The sequence below is a fragment of the Lissotriton vulgaris genome, chromosome 3_1 (genome assembly GCF_964263255.1).
Source record: "Lissotriton vulgaris chromosome 3_1, aLisVul1.2, whole genome shotgun sequence".
In the NCBI taxonomy this organism is placed as follows: Eukaryota; Metazoa; Chordata; class Amphibia; order Caudata; family Salamandridae; genus Lissotriton; species Lissotriton vulgaris.
In genome coordinates, this window is record NC_141689.1 from 1912643844 (window position 1) to 1912668067 (window position 24224).

Below are 24224 nucleotides of genomic sequence, written 5' to 3' on the forward strand. Positions count from 1 at the left end.
GGTCATTGAGATTTACACTATGATGGGTGTTATTGTCTCCAGGTCAACATGTTTCAAGCCTAACTCCATAGGCTTTTCTTCAGGAACAGATATATAGATCCCAAATACCACTCATAGTATTGACTAGTTTTGTGAAATTCACTGCATTGGTGAAGTGCTAAATTCATACAATTATTGTAACTCCTCGGCATGCAGATTCAGATAAGACCTACTAGGTATGCTGATTCTTTTCTGACTTGTAGCGATAGAACATCAGTAATTTTAGACATGTTTAAATATATTACTTATGGCTAAATGCATCACCATCTGGTGGAATCAGTGATATATTTTTCTCACACATGCACAACTACCCAAATCGATTTGTAATGGTAACTGTGACGTGCAGCCCTCAAAACAGACAACACATTACCACACAGAAAACAAAAATCATACACTCTATGTAAAAATCTCTTCCATAACGGTTGCGGAGAACGTGGTGGTTTGTTTCAACTTAGAAATGACTTCCAAAAAAAAAGATGGTGAGTATAAATGCTCCACCTACATGGTTGTTCATTATTCCATGCCCCATGAGCAATTCACGGGAAGGAAGGGGTCCTTGTAGGCAAATACTGTGAAGGAAAAAATGCATGTTAAAGTACTTGGATCACTACTGGTATTGAGCAGTTAAATGCTAAATAATCTACATTGTTATCATTTTCCAATCATGCTGCTATGTCATATTTAAGCCCTCAAAGCAATGCACTTGTTCAACATAGTCTTCCCGTGGCTCCGGAGACAAGCAACTGATTTGCCGGTCTCTTGATTTTGAGCTGTAGGTTCCTGTAAACCTGGAGTTTAGGAGAACTAGACTGCTCACCAGCAAAATGGCTGCCTGCCAGTCGGGCAGGGTGCGCACGCTCGCACGCAAGTGTCTTGAGGGACAGCAGCTTTTTTGCCATTTTGTTTCCTTTTTTGACCCGGGGTTCGCTCTGGGTATCCCCCATGGGGCTTAGGGAGTCAAGGTATCCCTACCTTGCCGCCATAAATCTTTATTTTTTTTTATAACTTCAGGCAGTGGACAAAGTCTCATGTCTTGTAAAGGCTGCAAGCAACATTTTTCTCATGTTGTTGGCAGCCAATCAGAGAGCTCGCTCTTGCACCAGTCTGACTCCCAAGGGAGCGAGATGGCACAAAGGAATTAAAGGTCCCTGGCTCAATCTGAATGTCTCATTTTGGCTCTGCAGCAAAATCCCACATGCAGGCCACCCAGGAGGGGCACACAATGCCCCCTCTCTGGGCTCATTCTGGCTCCGGGACCCCATCTTCCTTAGCCCATCCATATAGTGACTGGAGAGGGGAGCCCGCAGCCCAGTTCCCCGGGCTGATTTCGACCCTGGGTACCCCGTCCACCAGGGCTCAGCCAAATTATAAATTTGGAGGGGGCAATGCAGCCCCCCTCCCCAGGCTAATTTGGACCCAGAAGCCTCATCTCCTTGGCCCAGCCAGCAAAAATGAGGGTGACATGAGGTCCCCCTTCACAGGTCAATTTGACCCAGGGGAACCCCATGCCCAAGGCTCTGTACCTTTTAAAATAGAGAAGGGGCTACCCCTCCTTGGACCTATATTGGCCCAAGGGACCCCATGCCTCAGGCCTGGTCAATCAATAATTTGGGGGCATGCCCCCGGCCAATTTTGGCTGCAGAGACACCATCGATGGGGCACAACCTGTCAATGATGGGTCAGAGCTGATTTGCATATCGCCATTGTCTAACCCAGGGTGGTGTGGAGTGCAAAAAAACGATGGATTTAGGCCCAGATCTTTTGACTGGGGGAATGTGTGAGATTGATCTACATTCGGTCCACATTCGGTCCATCACTTGTTGTTTTTGCAATTGCCGCCCTAAGTGCGCTGGGGATGCCCAGACGTGGGTCCCAGGCACTCCACACCACTTGGAGTCAAGCTAGCCGGGCTGATGAGAGGTGTTACCTCGAAACCGGTCCGGTCCTCGGATGCTTGATTCCGTTCTGGGAAGGACATGGCTTTTGTAGTTCGGACTGGACTGTTCCCATGTGGCAACAGGGTCAGAGCTGATTTGCATATCGCCATTGTCTAACCCAGGGTGGTGTGGAGTGCAAAAAAACGATGGATTTAGGCCCAGATCTTTTGACTGGGGGAATGTGTGAGATTGATCCACATTCGGTCCATCAAATGTTGTTTTTGCAATTGCCGCCCTAAGTGCGCTGGAGATGCCCAGACGTGGGTCCCAGGCACTCCACACCACTTGGAGTCAAGCTAGCCGGGCTGATGAGAGGTGTTACCTCGAAACCGGTCCGGTCCTCGGATGCTTGATTCCGTTCTGGAAGGACATGGCTTTTGTAGTTCGGACTGGACTGTTCCCATGTGGCAACAGGGTCAGAGCTGATTTGCATATCGCCATTGTCTAACCTAGGGTGGTGTGGAGTGCAAAAAAACGATGGATTTAGGCCCAGATCTTTTGACTGGGGGAATGTGTGAGATTGATCCACATTCGGTCCATCACTTGTTGTTTTTGCAATTGCCGCCCTAAGTGCGCTGGGGATGCCCAGACGTGGGTCCCAGGCACTCCACACCACTTGGAGTCAAGCTAGCCGGGCTGATAAGAGGTGTTACCTCGAAACCGGTCCGGTCCTCGGATGCTTGATTCCGTTCTGGGAAGGACATGGCTTTTGTAGTTCGGACTGGACTGTTCCCATGTGGCAACGGGGTCAGAGCTGATTTGCATATCGCCATTGTCTAACCCAGGGTGGTGTGGAGTGCAAAAAAACGATGGATTTAGGCCCAGATCTTTTGACTGGGGGAATGTGTGAGATTGATCCACATTCGGTCCATCACTTGTTGTTTTTGCAATTGCTGCCCTAAGTGCGCTGGGGATGCCCAGACGTGGGTCCCAGGCACTCCACACCACTTGGAGTCAAGCTAGCCGGGCTGATGAGAGGTGTTACCTCGAAACCGGTCCGGTCCTCGGATGCTTGATTCCGTTCTGGGAAGGACATGGCTTTTGTAGTTCGGACTGGACTGTTCCCATGTGGCAACAGGGTCAGAGCTGATTTGCATATCGCCATTGTCTAACCCAGGGTGGTGTGGAGTGCAAAAAAACGATGGATTAAGGCCCAGATCTTTTGACTGGGGGAATGTGTGAGATTGATCCACATTCGGTCCATCACTTGTTGTTTTTGCAATTGCCGCCCTAAGTGCGCTGGGGATGCCCAGACGTGGGTCCCAGGCACTCCACACCACTTGGAGTCAAGCTAGCCGGGCTGATGAGAGGTGTTACCTCGAAACCGGTCCGGTCCTCGGATGCTTGATTCCGTTCTGGGAAGGACATGGCTTTTGTAGTTCGGACTGGACTGTTCCCATGTGGCAACAGGGTCAGAGCTGCTTTGCATATCGCCATTGTCTAACCCAGGGTGGTGTGGAGTGCAAAAAAACGATGGATTTAGGCCCAGATCTTTTGACTGGGGGAATGTGTGAGATTGATCCACATTCAGTCCATCACTTGTTGTTTTTGCAATTGCCGCCCTAAGTGCGCTGGGGATGCCCAGACGTGGGTCCCAGGCACTCCACACCACTTGGAGTCAAGCTAGCCGGGCTGATGAGAGGTGTTACCTCGAAACCGGTCCGGTCCTCGGATGCTTGATTCCGTTCTGGGAAGGACATGGCTTTTGTAGTTCGGACTGGACTGTTCCCATGTGGCAACAGGGTCAGAGCTGATTTGCATATCGCCATTGTCTAACCCAGGGTGGTGTGGAGTGCAAAAAAACGATGGATTTAGGCCCAGATCTTTTGACTGGGGGAATGTGTGAGATTGATCCACATTCGGTCCATCACTTGTTGTTTTTGCAATTGCCGCCCTAAGTGCGCTGGGGATGCCCAGACGTGGGTCCCAGGCACTCCACACCACTTGGAGTCAAGCTAGCCGGGCTGATGAGAGGTGTTACCTCGAAACCGGTCCGGTCCTCGGATGCTTGATTCCGTTCTGGGAAGGACATGGCTTTTGTAGTTCGGACTGAACTGTTCCCATGTGGCAACAGGGTCAGAGCTGATTTGCATATCGCCATTGTCTAACCCAGGGTGGTGTGGAGTGCAAAAAAACTATGGATTTAGGCCCAGATCTTTTGACTGGGGGAATGTGTGAGATTGATCCACATTCTGTCCATCACTTGTTGTTTTTGCAATTGCCGCCCTAAGTGCGCTGGGGATGCCCAGACGTGGGTCCCAGGCACTCCACACCACTTGGAGTCAAGCTAGCCGGGCTGATGAGAGGTGTTACCTCGAAACCGGTCCGGTCCTCGGATGCTTGATTCTGTTCTGGGAAGGACATGGCTTTTGTAGTTCGGACTGGACTGTTCCCATGTGGCAACAGGGTCAGAGCTGATTTGCATATCGCCATTGTCTAACCCAGGGTGGTGTGGAGTGCAAAAAAACGATGGATTTAGGCCCAGATCTTTTGACTGGGGGAATGTGTGAGATTGATCCACATTCGGTCCATCACTTGTTGTTTTTGCAATTGCCGCCCTAAGTGCGCTGGGGATGCCCAGACGTGGGTCCCAGGCACTCCACACCACTTGGAGTCAAGCTAGCCGGGCTGATGAGAGGTGTTACCTCGAAACCGGTCCGGTCCTCGGATGCTTGATTCCGTTCTGGGAAGGACATGGCTTTTGTAGTTCGGACTGGACTGTTCCCATGTGGCAACAGGGTCAGAGCTGATTTGCATATCGCCATTGTCTAACCCAGGGTGGTGTGGAGTGCAAAAAAACTATGGATTTAGGCCCAGATCTTTTGACTGGGGGAATGTGTGAGATTGATCCACATTCGGTCCATCACTTGTTGTTTTTGCAATTGCCGCCCTAAGTGCGCTGGGTATGCCCAGACGTGGGTCCCAGGCACTCCACACCACTTGGAGTCAAGCTAGCCGGGCTGATGAGAGGTGTTACCTCGAAACCGGTCCGGTCCTCGGATGCTTGATTCCGTTCTGGGAAGGACATGGCTTTTGTAGTTCGGACTGGACTGTTCCCATGTGGCAACAGGGTCAGAGCTGATTTGCATATCGCCATTGTCTAACCCAGGGTGGTGTGGAGTGCAAAAAAACGATGGATTTAGGCCCAGATCTTTTGACTGGGGGAATGTGTGAGATTGATCCACATTCGGTCCATCACTTGTTGTTTTTGCAGCTCCCTGCCTTGAGCAGGAGCTGGCAATGCTCCAGCACTTAGGAAGCTGCTCCGTGAGATTAAGGCCAATATTTTCATCTGTTTCCTTGCCCGCTTCACAGTGGGCAGGGAAACAGATGAAAAGTCCACTCCCAGTAGGCTGAAGCATTTTTAATGCTCCTGCCACTTAGAGCAGACTCAGTGTTTGCTCTCGTTTGGAAGGCACTTTAAAATTGCTCCTGCCAAGTGAGAGCAAACATACTATGTCCTGGGGCAAGCACCCCGGGACATAGCAAGAGCCCGGCCCAAGGGATGGGGTCCCCAGGGCCATTAATGGCTCCAGGAGCAGACCACCCAGCCCTCCTCCCTATGGATTGCATGGCAGGGCCCAAGGAGATGGGGTCCCCAGGGACGCCCCTTCCCCACATTTTTCAATTGCTGGGCCCCAGGGGATGGGGCTCCAGGGGTGGAAATTGGCCTGGGGAGGGGGGTCACATGCAACCTCCTCCTCCAATGATATCAATTAATACAACCCCTGGGACCTGGCCCAACCAGGGGGTATATAGAAAACAAGTGCAGCAGCCAGCATCTGATTGTTTTTTCAAATTTCCTGTGGATTTGTGGAAAACTAAAAAAAAGATAAGTTTGACCCAACCACCAGGCCTAGGGGGACTGATGGTATTTCTACCCTGCCCCCTTAACTTTTTAAAATTGTTTTTCCTTGGGACTCAGCTGAGTCAGAGTCCCAAGATATCTGCCAGAACTTCCTGGTTGAAATACTGACAACTAATTAGATTTAACCATGAGATCTGTCAGATATGTGGACCCTCTATGTCCCTAAATATATACATTTATTTTTTCTTTTATAACACAAAAACTACTTAACAGATTTACACCATATTACAAAAAGGATCTTGCTAAACCAAAAGCTAGCATTCTGTCAAATTTGGTGTCCTTCCGTTCAGTGGTTCAGGCTTTGGAAAATGCATTGCCCCCCCCCCGCCTCTTTTTCTTGGCTCCTGCTTTAGGACTTACCTCAAAATTTTCCATACAGCAGCTGAAGTCCGTGGTGAACTGGTTTTGAAAATTTGTGTAGTTTAGTCAAACACTACCAAAGAAATTAGCAAAACAAAAAATGTTTTTTCTAATGGAAACTAGGGACAAGATCCATAAATGGCCTGAGGAGGGGGCCACGCAGCCCTCCCCCAAAAATATATATTTTTTTATAAAACCCTGGGCATGCCCCGAGGGATGGGGTCTCCGGGCCGAATATGGCCTCGGGAGGGGGGCCACGCGTCCCTCTTCAATTTTTTAAATAATTTTAAAAAAGGGGTCAGGCCCTGGGGGATGGAGTCCCCAGGGCCCTTAAAATAGGAAAGGAAGGGGCCACACAGATCATCTTCTTATTTTTTTTTGCTTTATAAAATACCGGCATCGCTGAGGCCCCACCCCTCCCAGCAACACTTTGCAAATGCCCCCTGTGGCGCATTTTAAGTTGGGGAATTAATTCCCCTTAAATACTGGAGTCCCTGGGGGCCAACTAGCCCACCAGGTACCTCCAGTAAGCACCATAGGAGTGCATTGCAGAGAGGTGGTCTAGGCCATGCCCCTTTTTGCACCTCTCTGCAAAGCAGCTCTGTGGCGTGTACTGAGGTACCTGGTGGGCTAGTTGGACTCCAGGGACCCTTAGGATTCAAGGGGGCTTTATCCCCCCACTTTAAATGCACCACAATGTGCGTTTGCACAGTGGTGAAGGGAGAGAGCGGGGCCTGAGGTGACATGTGTGCAAACACGCCCTGTGGCTCGTTTTAAGTTGGGGAATTAATCCCCCTTCAATGCTGGGGGTCTCTGAGGGCCAACTAGCCCACCAGGTACCTCCAGTAAGCGCCACAGGGCTGCGTTGCAGAGAGGTGGTCCAGGCCATGCCCCTTTTTACACCTCTCTGCAACGCAGCTCTGTGGCGCTTACTGGAGGTACCTTATGGGCTAGTTGGACCCCAGGGGCCATAAGGATTGAAGGGGACTTTATCCCCCAACTTAAAACGCGCCACTGAGCGCGTTTGCACAGTGGTGATGGGACGGGGTGGGGCCTGAGTTGACATGTGCGCAAACACTCCCTGAGGCGCGTTTTAAGTTGGGGAATTAATTCCCCTTCAATCCTGATGGCCCCTGGGGGCCAACAAGACCACCAGGAACCTCCAGTAAGCGCCACAGGCCTGCGTTGCAGAGAGGTGGCCCAAGCCATTCCCCTTTTTACACCTTTCTGCAACGCAGCTCTGTGGCACTTACTGGAGGTACCTCATGGGCTAGTTGGACCCCAGGGACCCTCAGGATTCACAGGGACTTTATCCTCCAATTTAAATTTCTCTCTAAATGCACCATTCACCTCTTCACTTAACATCTGAGGATATTCTTACTGGCAAAGCGCGGAGATACCCCTCCGGGGGTCTATTCATGCGCTATAGAAGAATATAAAATAAATAAAAATAAAGTGCGCCACAGGTATTTGCACGGTGGTGAAGGGAGGGGTGGTGCCTGAGGTTTGCTTGTGTGCAAACACGCCCTGTGGCGCGTTTAAAGTTGGGGAATTAAATCCCTTTCAATCCTGAGGGTCCCTGGGGGCCAACTAGCCCACCAGGTACCTCCAGTAAGCTCCACAGGGCTGAGTTGCAGAGATGTGGTCCAGGCCACGCCCCTTTTTACACCTCCCTGCTATGCAGCTCTGTGGTGTTTACCGGAGGTACCTGGTGGGCTAGTTGTACCCCAGGGACCCACAGGGTTCAAGGGGACTTAATCCCCCAACTTACAACGCCCCAAGGGGAGCGTTTGCAGAGTGGTGGAGAAAGAGGGCATGGTCTTTGTCTACCTCTCACCAATCCCACTGCATGGGTCTTACAAGGATGTCCAAGGATGTCCTTGGGGGCCAACGACCCCTCTTGTTACCTCCAGTAAGTCCACACAGTGGGATTGCTAAGACGTCTTCAGAGGCCGTGGCCTCCTTTGTCTACCACTCGGCAAACGTGCCTTGTGGCAGACATCGGGATGGGGTACAATGTTCAATTTTGTCCTGAGGGAGTTTGGTGGCCAAGGATCACTCCTGGTACCTCCGGTAAGTCCTACACAGCGGAATTCCTGAGCGTTAGTTGGACGCCCAGCACCCTTTCTCCACCACTCTGAAAATGTGACTACTAGTTAAAGTAGCATATGTCTGCACCTCTGACTTAGAGGTAGTTTCTATACCCCTGCCCTATTATGAACTAGGTCCTTTCAGAACAGGTCAAGCTAATCACAGGGGTACCCCAACACATAGTGTTGCCTAGTATATGTAGGTGTTTTCACTGTATTCTAAGTGTCTTTCAGCATAGCACTGGCTCTAAGCCTGGTTAGTGAGTTGGTTACCACAAGTACCCATCTGAAGAAGTTGTGGGCACAGGATGATTTTGCAACACAGCCTCTTTCTGCTCCTCTGTTGGTCCTTTCTGCACATGTCTTGCTTCTTCCTGCACTTTTCATTGTCTTTGTGGACTTCTGTTGCTTCTTTCTGCATTTCATTTGCTTCTTTCTGTGCATTTATTCTTCTTTCTTCACATGTCCTACCTCTGAAGGCATAGTTAGAAACTAGCATTTAGAAAACCTTTGAAATTCACTTGAAAACCCATAGGTTTCAGGCATGTTACAGCTAGAAATTAGCATTTAAAAACCTTTGAAATTTACTTAAAAAACCATAGGTTTCAGTCACATTATAATTAGAAATTAGCATCTAAAAAAGCTTTGAAATTCACTGAAATAACCATAGGTTTCAGGAACCTTATAGTTAGAAATTTGCATTTAAAAAAACCTTAGAAATGTGTTGAAAAAAACATAGGTTTTAGGGAAAGTTATAGTTAGTTGGACATTTCACTCGTACAAAACCAGAGAAATTCCCCTGTTATAGTTAGTTCAGCTAACTATAACTAGCGCCCCCGCAATGCACTGCTGATGACATCACATTTTACATCACTCATGACATGGTCATTAACATCACTGATTACATCACTGATGACATCTCAAATGACATCACTGATGACATCATCCATGTTGTAATTTGATGCATCTTCTCACACCCTGTTATAATCTTTGATACACCCACTCTAAATTACAAACTGCCATTCTCAAAACGATAGACACTCAAACACCAATAACTACATACCCCTCACTGATTCTTAAGTTTACACACACATCCACTCACTCACCCGTACAGCCACTCAAACTTATGGTCACTCAGTACAGGACTATCATATGCACTCAATATAGACACTCAAACACTGCCATTCATCCATAGATGTACTCACACACCTAGTCAGTCATGCAAATGATTAATCACACTGCCATTTACTCACCTATACAGTTATACACACACCAGCTCACTTACTCATACAAATACTAGCACATTCTAACGCTCTTATACAATCACTGATACAAACACACACTCATCCGTACAGCCACTCTCACAATCACACACTCTCACGTATAGCCATTTATATACTCCAACATACATATCTACTGCCTTTCACATATGTAGTTACTCACACATGTACCATTGAGATATACATTCACTCACTAACACAGCCTTACACACTCTCACCCATCCATACATTCCATCACAGATGCACTCTTGAGACCATGCACCCAGTGAATCACCCACTCACACATCTATGCACAGAGTCACACACACCCCACCCACACAAACACTCAGGCACCCATACAGATACTCAGACAACCAATCAATGACCCATATAGACACTCATGTAGCTATTCACAAACCCATGCAGCCACTTACACACCAACAGACAGATGGATACAGACATTCACATGGATTTAGTAAGAAACGTTTAACCCCTTGCGTGCTCCCGTCAGCCACGCTTCCTATCTAGTGCTGCCATCGGCCAACGGGCGACAGAGCCCCGCCCAACTAATAGAACGTCCGCACCGCGGTGGAAAAACTGCTACAGTTAAGGCGTTAATCACTCACTTATAGAGTTCGTCACGCACCTACTAAATCATCCACTTATACACCCACTCATTCTTCAATACGGCTTTCCCTATATATATTAAACATATTTAAACTTTACATAAACACACAGTCACTCGATGATATCATCAATGATGTCATTTGAGATGTCATCAGTGATGTCATCAGTGATGTTACTGACCATGTCATGAGTGATGTAATATGTGATGTCATCAGCAGTGCATTGTGGGGGCGTGAGTTATAGTTAGCTGAACTAACTATAAGGATGGAATTTCTCTGGTTTTGTATGCGAGAAATGTCCAACTAACTATAACTTTCCCTAAAACCTATGGCTTTTTCAATGATATAAATATATATATATATATATATATATATATATATATATATATATATATATATATATATATATATATTTCCGCTCCGTTGCACCAAAATCCGGGTCACTCGCAGGCGGGTGCCTCTCGTGGCGGCGCCCCACGTGATAAATCACAGCTCAGGTTTCTTTCGCATCCCATGGAAAGAAATTACGGCACTCACAGGGAAAGTGTTCAGTAATTTCTTTCCATGGGATGCGAAAGAAACCTGAGCTGTGATATATATATATATATATATATATATATGACAAAACTTCAGAACCTGGTTTGGCAGTCGCGCCAAAACACCCCCAGGCACGGACCTCAGCGCCCTCAGTTCCAATCAGCAGACAGTCAGGACTAAATGTACTGGTGAAGCAGTGAAGGTTTATTGAAAGAAAATCACCACCAGATAGCCAGGCTTAGTGCCCTCCATGGCGCGTTTCGCTCGCATCACGCCAGCTTGATCACATGACGCGTCTTGTGATCGGAAGACAGATTAAATACCAAAAATTGGCAGAAAGTGCTCAACTGTCTTTCAACACAAGGTAAACACAGTGAAAGAAGATAAAAGACAGACTTAATATCGGCATTGAACTCTGAGATGAAATGGTATTGCATGAATGCATTACAGATCATGGCTGTTCTTAATATTAATGGGAAATAAAAAATACATATTCCAAATTGCAACCAATGTAAACCCTGATATAGAGCATGAATGCAGCTCATCACTTATAATGGTAAAGTGCCAATACAAACAGTCAAATATACACAGATTTAAAGTGCAAGTGCAAGAAAAATCCCTTCGAGATTCCATTACACATGTATAAATATATATATATGTACATACATAGATCATAGTTAAATAATAACATGCAAGTGCAAAGTTATTAAAAGCTATAAATATATTGTGTCAATTGATCAGTACACAGTATATAAAATATAATATGTAAACTACTGCATCATTAGGAACCAATAAACTGCAAGTGCATGATTATTAAAATATCCTGAGGAGCAATGTTAATTGACAAATATTCAATATATGATCTGATTTTAAATTAAGGGATTCAATGCAGCTAACAGCCAGATACAAGAGCTGAGACCACTTAAAGGTAAGCGCAATTAATTAGATATCAAATTGCAGCAATCAAGGCATATTAAAAATGGATGCGATTTCATATAGGACCTAGACAAATAGCACATCTATCTACTAAAAGAGTAGAAATGCCAGTCATATCTCAATTACGTGTAAAAAGTGTGCAAACCTGCAAAATGTGCAAAAGAGTATGTGCAAAGTTAAATTTCTAAAACACCATACTGTTGCCCTCAGACTATATTAAACATCATATTGTACCATTGATTTTTGATGATTAGGATAGCATCATCAATAAACGGCAGGGTAGCCAGCAAAGCTCATCAAACACTTTTTTCACTACACGAACGCTGATGAGCTTTGCTGGCTACCCTGCCGTTTATTGATGATGCTATCATAATCATCATCATTTTAAGATTATTGACAAGTTATTTCTTCGCGCGGCTGATTATTATTATATCCATAGAAATGATACCTTGTTACTTTCTAGAGACCAACACTTCTGAGCCGTAAACTGGCGTTGAGAAAAAAATTATTTTCTCTTAGGAATCAGCCTACGGTTGGATTCTTAGATAAAGCAGAATATTAATAACTAGAGCCCTGAAGAAGTCTCTTCGGAGACAAAACGTGTTGGCTAAAATGGTGTAATGGATTTTATGAAAATTGGATTCAAATGATTTTATCTATTTTTCAATAAAAACAACAAATATTTTTGTAAAGAACAACTTGGACAAGACACCTTTCTATGAAGTCGTCGAGTACAATTTGTGTTTAATGAAATTGAGAATCAATGTTTGTGATTTGATGGGGTTCTGATTCCATTCTTTGTCATGTTCTTTGGGATTTTTTCCCAATAGTAAGTGTAGAGAGGTGCACTTTCTGGTTGTCAAGCACCATCACCTAACCACGGAGCTATATATATATTCACTAAAAAAACATAAGTTTCACACCAGTTATAGCTAGCTAAAAATTTTACTCATACAAAACCATTGAAATTCCCACGTTATAGTTAGTTGGACTCACTATAACTCATGCACCCCGAATCCACTGCTGATGATGTCACATATTACATCATTCATGACATGGTCAGTGACATCACTGATGACATCTCAAATGACATCACTGATCTTATCACTGATGACATCATCCAGTGACTGTGTGTTTCTGTAAAGTTTAAATTTGTTTTACATATTGAAGAATGAGTTGATGTTTAAGTATCTGGATGAAGGATTCAGTAGGTACGTGACTGATTGTATGAGTGAGTGATTAAATGTGTCTTACTGAATGCATGGGTTAGTGACTAAACTGCCTGAATGTGTGCATAAATAAGTCTGTTATCGTGTAAGCTGCTGCATGTGTTGATCAGTAGCTATATGAGTGGCAATATAGGTAATTTATTGGTTGACCAAGTATTTGTATGGGAGACTGAGTGAATGTGTGGGTGGCTGGGAGGTGTGTGACTCTGTGCATAGATGTGTGAGCAGTTGATTCACTAGGTGTATGGGTTGAAGAGTGCATGTGGAAACAGCAGTATGGGCAGTTGACTGTGTGCATGGGTGTGTTGGTGAGTGAATGGATATCTCAGTGCTACATGTCCAAGTAAGTACATATGTATGCATGTCAGAGTTGGCATATATAAATGATTATATATAAGAGCCAATGATTGTGTGAATGGCTGTATGGATCAATGTGTACTTGTATCAGTGATTGTATAAGAGAGTATGTGTTAGTATATGTTTGAATAAGTAAGGTGTTGTTTGTGTAACTGTATAGATGAGGAAATGGTAGTGTGATTGATTGCATGACTGACTATGTGTGTGGGTAACTCCATGGATGAGTGGCAGTGTGTGAGTCTCAGTATAGGTGTATGAGTGCATATGATAGTGTTGTATTGATGAGTGACTGTATGTATGAGTGATTAAATGGGTGAATGAGTGGATGTGTGTGTACACCTAGGAATCAGTGAGTGCATATGTACTAACTGGTATTGGTGTGTCAATATTTTCAAAAATGGTAGTCTGTATTTAACACTGGGGGTATCAAAGGTTATATTAGACTGTGAGGAGATGCATCGTATTATCACAAGAATGATGTCATCAGTGATGAGATCAGTGATGTCAATTGACATGTATATATATGTATTGAAATTAAAGGTGTCAATTGAGAAGCCATCAGTGATGTCATTTGAGATGTCATCAGTGATGTCACTGACCATGTCATGAATGATGTAATATGTGACATCATCAGCAGTGGATTTGGGGTGCGCGGGTTATAGTGATTCCAACTAACTATAACGTGGGAATTTCAATGGTTTTGTATGAGTAAAATTTTTAGCTAACTATAACTGGTGTGAAACCTATGGTTTTTTTAGTGAATTTCAAAGGTTTTTTAAATGCTAATTCCTAACTATAACGAGTGTGAATCCTATTTTTTTAGTGAATTTCCTATGGTCCTCCGTCCGAATTGGAAATTGTTTCGGCCATTAAGGGTCTGTGCACATCTGGTGCAATGGGCCTAGATGAAGTTCCTATTTCAGTGCTAAAATCTCATAGGACTTTATGGGGAAAATCTTTATATCCAGTCATTAAACTTTGCTTTACCAAAGGCATTGTCCCGCATTCCTGGAAAGGGAGTATATTGGTTCCTCTCTTTAAAAAGGGGGCAAGAGATTTACCACAAAATTATCGACAAATTGCTCTCCTAGATGCCATTGGTAAGGTCTTTGCTAAATGCTTACTTAATTCCCTAAATGACTGGGTATCTTCGACAGAAATATTACCGCTTGAGCAGACCGGCTTTAGGAAACAACATGGTACCCTAGACAATCTTACTGCTCTCCAGGTTTTGACAGAAAAATATGTCATAGTCCGTGGAGGAGGTGTATATGGGGCTTTTATTGACTTCTCTACGGCTTTTGATAAGGTAGACAGATCTTTGTTGTGGAGTAAGTTATTTGATCTAGGGATGCCCTCTAGTTTATTAAGGTTAGTTATTGCCCTGCATACAGACACTTGGTGCAGAGTATTAATGGGAGGTGAGAGAGGACAATCTAGGGTTATTCCCACGATTAACCGACTTAAACAGGGTTGCTTATTGGCTCCTCTGCTGTTCTCTTTATACATAGCTGACCTCCGCCAGGCTTTATTATTATCCAGTAATGGCATTGCTCCAGTTTTAGGGGGAACTCCAATAGTGTGCCTAATGTATGCGGATGACATTTTAATTTTGGACCTTACCCCAAAAGGTTTGAATGGTCGTCTACACGCCCTGAACACCTCCGCTGAGGCCCATTTTCTAAAAATAAATATTTCAAAAAGCAAAATAATGTGTTTCCTGGGAAGGAAAAAATCTAAATATGACAATTTCTATTGGTCTGTTGGGGGCGAGAGACTAGAAGTAGTCAAATCATATCCTTTCCTTGGAAAGATTGTCACGAGTAGTCTAAGTGACACAGCCCACATCGAGAACAATAGCAGGAAAGCTCTTGCTCAAGGGAAGAGTCTTGTTTCTCTTTATAAGGCGACAGGTAGAAGGCACTTCTCTATATTGCTCGAGGTATTCCGAGCAAAAATCCCTGCATCCCTTATGTATGGGTTAGAAACAGTAGATATGACAAGTTGGAATTTTTTGGATTCCACTGAAGGAAAAAAATTACGTAACCTCATCTCTGTAAATACTGCGAATTCCACACCCTCTCTGAGACAGGAATTCGGTTTGCGTAGTTCCTGGGCTCAGGCAGTTGCGAGTGTGGTGCATTGGGTTTTTAACATCGCTGAGGGAATGACGGGTACGCTGAGGCATCTTATAAAAATGAGCTGCTGGGAACTTTTAATGCTTATTCTTTAATTGTAAGGAATTTTCGACAGGCAGTTACATTATTACAGTTGGATGAATTAGGTCTTTTTTCACTATCCGCGGCCCAACTAAAGTCGGTTTTAAAGTCGGCTTCCTGGGAGCTGGGTTACAGAGTAGATAGAGGGGCAAGTAAATTGAAGAGAGGGATATTCCCTACCAGTAGTTTTTGTCAAATGAAAAAACCTCAACCATACATATCCTGGAATCTCCCCCATGGAGTTCGGCGATTTACCCTTTTGCTAAGGCATAATTTACTCCCTTTGAATTGTCTTTTGTCTGAATGGTATGGCCGTTCCGACATTTGCGATTTTTGTAATTCCAACTTCCAGGATGTGTATCATGTCATTTTTGTCTGTCCGGCACTTATGGTATTTAGACGTAAATGGTTAAGACCTATGTGTTTCCAAATGGGTATCCTTACAGCCTCCGATTTTATTGAAGCAATGCTTAACCTTCCAAATGAAATGTTTTGTTTTAAATTTGTTCATTATTTTAAATGTTTTCTGCCGTTATATTGATAGATTGATATCATGTATTTTCCTATGGTATTTTGAGCAATTTTTTTTTTACAGTTTTTTACTGTTTGCTTGAATTATTATGTGGACCTCAATTGAGTTCCGTTATCATAAATAAATAAACTTGAAACTTGAAACTAGTGAATTTCAAAGGTTTTTTAAATGCTAATTCCTAACTATAACAAAAGTCAAACCTATGGTTTTTTCAGTGAATTTTAAAGGTTTTTTAAAAGCTAATTCCTTTGTATATTGAGTTTGTAACCTACGATTTTTAAACTGATTTTTTTTATTACCTGTTTTTAATAACTATACATTTTTTTTCCACAAAAATATTTTTTTCAATGTATTTTTCATGTAGGTTTTTTTTATCATATTGTCTTGGGGCGCTCATGGTGCGCCCACCGGTAAGCTCACCCGAGAGAGCTGCGAGAGCGCTATTGCCGCGTGCGGAAAAAAAAGTATGTATTTAACTAAATAATAATGCAAGACATTCAGTGGCATTTTTGATTGTAAATACTCGTATTATAACTTTAAACGTATTTCCGTAATGCTAGCAAAACGTTATTTAGACGCGGCGCGTAAGTGCCAGCGTAAGCGCTCCCGGAAGCGCATACGTTCGTGCTGCGTAAGCGCCCCCGGAAGGGCTTCGGTGCGCGCAGCGTAAGCGCGTCAAGTCATGTGACCTTAAAATAACTCTTTTCATTGATTGTTAACAGTTTTTTTTACAACTAATGAAAACCCCACCCATTTCCTTCACTTCTTCTTTCACTTTGGAGACAGCAAGACCTGTTCTTTTCTGTTCTTCCTGTTTGTGAAAAGAATGGCTGCTATACCATCCACCAGCAGTGAGGACTCAGATGGCTTCATTGAGGAGGTGCCTCCTGAGCCCAAGGTGAAGGAACACTTTATTTGGAAGTTTTTCACCATACCACAGGTAAAAAAAAGGTGAATGCTCCAAAAGTGGAGTGCAAAACTTGCAAAACTGTGCTTTCACTGGGTGATCCTACAAGGAAGTACAGTTTTGGAAACTCGACAATATTTCGCCATGTTCAGAGGAGACACCCCCAGATCTATGCCCGGGAGGGTGTCCGGGCCCTGACACGAAATCCCTCAAGGGAGGGTGCTTCAACATCTACTGGAGGACCAACTACATCAAACGTGAGAGGGAGACCTGAACAGCTGATTCCTAACATTCAGCCTGTTTTTCATGGCATCACTATAAAATGTAAGGACTGTGATGAAATGCTTTGTTACGGAGAACAAAGTATCATGAACATAGTATGTACAAGGGAAAACCATTGCTGCTGTCCCCAGCCCTAATTGTAACTTTTTTTTGCTCCTGTTGAGCAGTTTGACATTCACTGTTTTTGTTTTTGTTTACAAAGAAAACCTATAAAGAAGAAAAAAAACAGTTCTTTTTAGAACTACCTCCAATTGTCCAAAAAGAGCTGTATTCTTAACAAATACAAAAGGAGTGAGTGAAGTGGAGTGCAGTGAGAGAGGAAAGGAAAATGAGTGAGGGAGCTTAAAAAGGGACAAGAGGGGAAGGGAGGTGAAGTAGGGGGATTGAAAGAAGGTGAGCGTGGGAGTATGGCTGAGTTATAGGGTGTGAGCGTGACAGAAGAGGGGTGAGAGACTAAGGGGACGGAAAGAATGAGGCTAACAGAGAGAGAATGAAGGAATAGGGGAATGTAGAACTAAGAAGACAGAGGGAGTAAGACAAGGAGTTAGTGAAGTGGAGTAAGGATAGTAAGGGAAGGGAAAGAATGACGGAACGAAGGAAGGGAAGGGAAAGGAAGGAAAGGAAAGGAGAAGGTCTGAAAGAAAGTGAGTGTGGGAGTGTGGCTGAGCTATAGGGAGTGAGTGTGACAGAAGAGGAGTGAAAGACTAAGAGGAAGGAGAGAAGGTGGCTAACAGAGAGAGAATGAGGGTAGGGGAGTGTAGAACTAAGAGGACAGAGGGAGTAAGACAAGGAGTTAGTGAAGTGGAGTAAGGATAGTAAGGGAAGGGAAAAGAGTGAAGGAGCGAAGGAAGGGAAGAGAAAGGAAGGAAAGTAAAGGAGAAGGTCTGAAAGAAAGTGAGTGTGGGAGTGTGGCTGAGTTACAGGGAGTGAGCGTGACAGAAGAGGAGTGAGAGACTAAGAGGACAGAGAGAATGGGGCTAATAGAAGAGAGAATGAGGGAAGGGGAGTGTAGAACTAAGAAGACAAAAGGAGTAAGAGAAGGAGTTAGTAAAGTGCAGTAAGGAAAGTAAGGGAAGGGAAAAGAGTGAAGGAGCGAAAGAAGGGAAGAGACAGGAAGGTAAGTAAAGGAAAAGGTCTTAAATAAGGTGAGTGTGGGAGTATGGCTGAGTTATATGGAGTGACCATGACAGAAGAGGAGTTAGAGACTAAGGGGACGGAAAGAATGAGGCTAACAGAGAGAGAACAAGGGAAGGGGAGTGTAGAACTAAGAGGACACATGGAGTAAGAGAAGGAGTTAGTAAAGTGGAATAAGGAGAATAAAGGAAGGAAAAGAGTGAAGGAGCAAAAGAAGGGAAGAGAGATGAAGGAAAGTAAATGAGAAGGTCTGAAAGAAGGTGAGTGTGGGAGTATTGCTGAATTACATGGTGTGAGTGTGACAGGAAAGGAGTGAGAGACTAAGGGGACAGAAAGAATAAGGCTAACAGAGAGAGAATGGGGGAAGGGGAGTGTAGAACTAAGAAGACAGAGGGAGTAAGAGAATGAGTTAGTAAAGTGGAGTAAGGAGAATAAAGGAAGGGAAAAGAGTGAAGGAGCAACACAAGGGAAGAGAGAGAAAGAAAAGTAAAGGAGAAAGTCTGAAAGAAGGTGAGTGTGGGCGTGTGGCTGAGTTACAGGGAGTGAACATAATAGAAGAGGAGTGAGAGACTAAGGGGACAGAGAGAATAAGGCTAACAGAGAGAGAATGAAGGAAGGGGAGTGTAGAACTAAGAGGACACAGGGAGTAAGGGATGGAGTAAGTAAAGTGCAGTAAGGAAAATAAAGGAAGGGAAAAGAGTGAAGGAGCAAAAGAAGGGAAGAGAGAGAAAGGAAAGTCAAGGAGAAGGTTTGAAAGAAGGTGAGTGTGGGAGTATGGCTGAGTTATAGGGAGTAAGTGTGACAGAAGAGGTGTGAGAGACTAAGAGGACGGAGAGAATGAGGCTAACAGAGAGAGAATGAGGGAAGGGAAGTGGTGAACTAAGACGACAGAGGGAGAAAGAGAAGGAGTTAGTGAAGTGGAGTAAGGAAAGTAAGGGAAGGGAAAAGAGTGAAGGAGCAAAAGAAGGGAAGAGAGAGGAAGGAAACTAAAGGAGACGGTCTGAAAGAAGGTGAATGTGTGAGTATGGGTGAGTTATAGGGAGTGAGCGTGACAGAAGAGGAGTGAGATACTAAGGGATGAAGAGAATGAGACTAACAGAGAGAGAATGAGGGAAGGAGAGTGTAGAACTAAGAGGACAGAGGGAGTAAGAGAAGGAGTTAGTGAAGTAGAGTAAGGAGAGTAAGGGAAGGACAAATAGTAAAGGATCAAAACAAGGGAAGAGAGAGAAAGAAAAGTAAAGGAGAAGGTCTGAAAGAAAGTGAGTGTGGGAGTGTGGCTGAGTTATAGGGAGTGAGCGTGACAGAAGAGGAGTGAGAGACTAAGAGGACAGAGAGAATGGGGCTAATAGAAGAGAGAATGAGGGAAGGGGAGTGTAGAACTAAGAAGACAGAATGAGTAAGGGAAGGAGTTAATAAAGTGCAGTAAGGAAAGTAAGGGAAGGGAAAAGATTGATGGAGTGAAAGAAGGGAAGAGACAGGAAGGTAAGTAAAGGAAAAGGTCTGAAATAAGGTGAGTGTGGGAGTATGGCTGAGTTATATGGAGTGACCATGACAGAAGAGGAGTTGGAGACTAAGGGGACGGAAAGAATGAGGCTAACAGAGAGAGAACAAGGGAAGGGGAGTGTAGAACTAAGAGGACACATGGAGTAAGAGAAGGGGTTAGTAAAGTGGAGTAAGGAGAATAAAGGAAGGGAAAGAGTGAAGGAGCAAAAGAAGGGAAGAGAGATGAAGGAAAGTAAATGAGAAGGTCTGAAAGAAGGTGAGTGTGGGAGTATGGCTGAATTACATGGTGTGAGTGTGACAGGAAAGGAGTGAGAGACGAAGGGGACAGAGAGAATAAGGCTAACAGAGAGAGAATGGGGGAAGGGGAGTGTAGAACTAAGAGGACAGAGGGAGTAAGAGAATGAGTTAGTAAAGTGGAGTAAGGAGAATAAAGGAAGAGAAAAGAGTGAAGGAGCGAAACAAGGGAAGAGAGAGAAAGAAAAGTAAAGGAGAAAGTCTGAAAGAAGATGAGTGTGGGAGTGTGGCTGAGTTACAGGGAGTGAACATAATAGAAGAGGAGTGAGAGACTAAGGGGACAGAGAGAATAAGGCTAACAGAGAGAGAATGAAGGAAGGGGAGTGTAGAACTAAGAGGACACAGGGAGTAAGAGAAGGAGTTAGTAAATTGCAGTAAGGAAAATAAAGGAAGGGAAAAGAGTGAAGGAGCAAAAGAAGGGAAGAGAGAGAAAGGAAAGTAAAGGAGAAGGTTTGAAAGAAGGTGAGTGTGGGAGTATGGCTGAGTTATAGGGAGTAAGTGTGACAGAAGAGGTGTGAGAGACTAAGAGAACGGAGAGAATGAGGCTAACAGAGAGAGAATGAGGGAAGGGGAGTGTAGAACTAAGAGGACAGAGGGAGAAAGAGAAGGAGTTAGTGAAGTGGAGTAAGGAAAGTAAGGGAAGGGAAAAGAGTGAAGGAGCAAAAGAAGGGAAGAGAGAGAAAGGAAACTAAAGGAGACGGTCTGAAAGAAGGTGAATGTGTGAGTATGGGTGAGTTATAGGGAGTGAGCGTGACAGAAGAGGAGTGAGATACTAAGGGGATGAAGAGAATGAGACTAACAGAGAGAGAATGAGGGAAGGAGAGTGTAGAACTAAGAGGACAGAGGGAGTAAGAGAAGGAGTTAGTGAAGTAGAGTAAGGAGAGTAAGGGAAGGAAAAATAGTAAAGGATCAAAACAAGGGAAGAGAGAGAAAGAAAACAAACAATATGAGGGGCAGTGTCCGTTTGTAAAATCCGTAGGGCCACCAAACAGTCTCGGATGCCCAATTCTCTACAAATTGGTTTTAGCCAACGGGATCTTGGTCGCGCATAGTCCGGGCATTCGAAAAGGAAGTGTTCCACGGTTTTGCGTCTGTCAATACATAAGGCACAGTGGCATGAAGTCTGCTTAGAAGCATTCCATCTAGAAACGAGATCCGCAAGGGGTAGGGTCCCTAATCTAAATTTAATGTAGAGGGCCCGATCCATGGGGATGGTAATAATGTCAAGGTATGGCTCAAGGGCAACAACGTCTTTGATTACCAGGAAGGCTGCGGTGGATTTGCAATGTCGCTGGTTGCTGATGAGCCTGGCTGAGACCCAATCCCAATAGAGTTTTTTCAAGGTCTCCTTGGGGGGTGATGAATGTGTGAACCAACAAGAGCCCAAGCCCAGGTCCCCAAGCAAATGTTTGATGTCTTTGAGCCATTTGATCTTTTGCCAACCATCTGAATGCATGACCTCTGCCAAACCGTCAGCATAAGATTTGAGATCAGGCACCCTCCACAGGCGGGCCCAAAGCAGGAGTGGTCGAAGGCGTGCCTGATCCTTAATTGCTTTGCAACCTGCGTCCATGAGTACCGGAACTGTCGGTGTACTTATCGGGATAGCCAACAAATCCTTAATAAATTTATTTTCTGCCTTGGACAAGAAGTCCATGTTGCCCAGGCCCCATAACTCCGCTCCATAGAGTGATGCAGATACTGCTCGGGCTTTATAAATATCTATAATCGGAGCTACACAATGTTTCGATGAGTTGTTATACTCCTTTAACAGTGCTCCCCCCACCCTTTTGAGGCCCAGGGTCAATTTGTTGATGTGGGGGGTCCAACTCAGTGCATCGCTCAAACGAATTCCCAGGTAGTCAAATTCTGACACTCTTTCAAGAGCAATCGAGTTCAGGATAGGCGGGCGGCCAAGTTTACGTGGTGGGTGCATGATTAAATACTTTGTTTTGTCCACATTTATAACAAGTCCTCTTTTTACACAAAAATCCTGGAATCGGTCTAAAAGCTTTTGTAAACCTTGGGGGGTTTTCGAAATGAGAAGGGTGTCGTCGGCAAACAACAGGGTTGAAATCTTTACACCGCCCAATGTGGGGGCGTCTGCTGGATCTTCAAGCAAGTGCTCAACCACCCCATTTACGTAGAAAGAAAATAGGGTGGGAGCTAAAACACAGCCCTGCCGGACACCCCTCTCAACTGGAATTTTGTCGGTCTTTTCCCCGTTTAAACCCCACCTGACCTGGGCATAGTTAGCGTTGTGGAGTTTGATGAGGAGATTTAGAATATAGGGGGGTATTCCAAGACCATACAACACCCTCCAAAGTTCCTCCCTAGGGACCAGGTCAAAGGCAGTCTTCAAGTCTATAAAGGCCAAGTAAAGACTGCCCTTGCCCAGTTCCACCACCTTCCAGTATAATAGCAAGAGTCTGAAGACTTGCTCGATTGTTCCTGTGCCTGAGCGAAATCCAGCTTGCATCTCAGACAGAATGTGGTTATCATCCACCCATTGGAGGATCCTTCCCAGGATAGCTTTCCCCGCCAGCTTCTGTTTGGAGTCTATGAGGCTTATTGGCCTATAATTCCCTGGTAGATCCCGACTGCCCTTTTTAAAAATCGGGACTACCTCTGCCCCTCTCCAGGACTCAGGTACTGTTCCTCCCTCAATAATGGTGTTCAAAAGTGCGGAGATTAACACCCCCCATTCGCCTGGATAAGCTCGGAGGAGATCCCCAGGTAACCCATCCGGGCCAGCAGCTTTTAATGGTAAAATAGTTTTTATCAGGCTCGTAACCTCCCGTGCAGAAAAGTGGTCCAGATCTCTGTCCAAGGTGTAGGGGGGAAGAATGAAAGGGACATTTAATGTTCCTTCTGTGGCAGAATAGAGAGCCATGAAGTGATTGGACCATGACTGAGCGGTGATTGTGCACGTCCTCAAGGTGTCATGTGCACGGTTCCTACTGCCCACCAGGTCCCAAAACCCTTTCGCATCTCTCCCTCGACTAGCAGCCAAGAGGTCCTGCCAAAAATTGTCCTCCCACTCCTTCTTGGCATTTTTTTGACAGTGGGAGTATAACCTTCTCGCCTCTCTGGTCCTAGTTGGGGATTTGGATTTAACAGCTTTGACAAGTAGTTTCTTTGCTTCCCTGCACTTGGTGTTAAACCACCCTTGTCTAGCCCTGGGGCAAGAATTCTTTGTACTAGCGCTTCCTCGGACAATAAAGAGATCACTAAGAGCCTGTGTCAGGTTGCAAAACCCGGCAGGCACATCCACCAACCCTCCCTCAGGAATGGCAAGGTTTTCCAAGGCTGCAGCCAGTAGCTGCGTTATAGAAGATGTCTTATCCGCTGAAAGTGATAACTTAGACCACTTTAGCCGTCGGCCACAGTTTGAAACCACTGACATATCTGGGGCGGGGGGACAGACAGTTCTACTCTCTAAGCCATCTAGCCATCTATGGTTCAGGGTGAGTGAGAGGAGATTGTGGTCACTCTCAACAGAGGGTATGATCACCATGTCCTTTACCAGACTTCAAAGATGGGTATCAAGGAGGAAATAGTTGATTCTTGACGTGTGCCCTGGCCTACTGTAGGTGTGGGCTCCCTCTTTATCAGAGGTGGTCCTGCCATTAAGAGCCCTCAGGTCGAATTCCATTGTTAAGGAATTGACCTGAAGCACCACTTCCGTCCATTTTTTAATTAGTCTGAGCTCTAAGGCTGGGATCCCCCATCTATTGTCATCTTCCTCCTGGTCCTGAGTAACTTCAGGGCCAAGAGGCTCGAAGGTAGAATTAAGGTCACCCGCGACTAGGGTACAGTTCTTGTATGGAGAGGATCGAAGCGAAGCCTCCAGACAAGCTATGGTAGGGGATTCTCTACCCCCTTTTGTACCGCGTGCATATATGTTGAAGATGTTAACGACAACATGTCCCCGGGCATTTTTAAGTGTGATATTAAGAAGATCCTGACAATTAGTGTCATGCTCTTCCACCCTACAATTGAGTGCAGAGGACACCCAAACAAGGAGGCCTCCCGATGGACGACCCCTGCCTGACTCGGAATGGACGGGTGGTAAAAAGTGGGTGGAATATCCAGCCTTATGGAGGGGCTGTTTA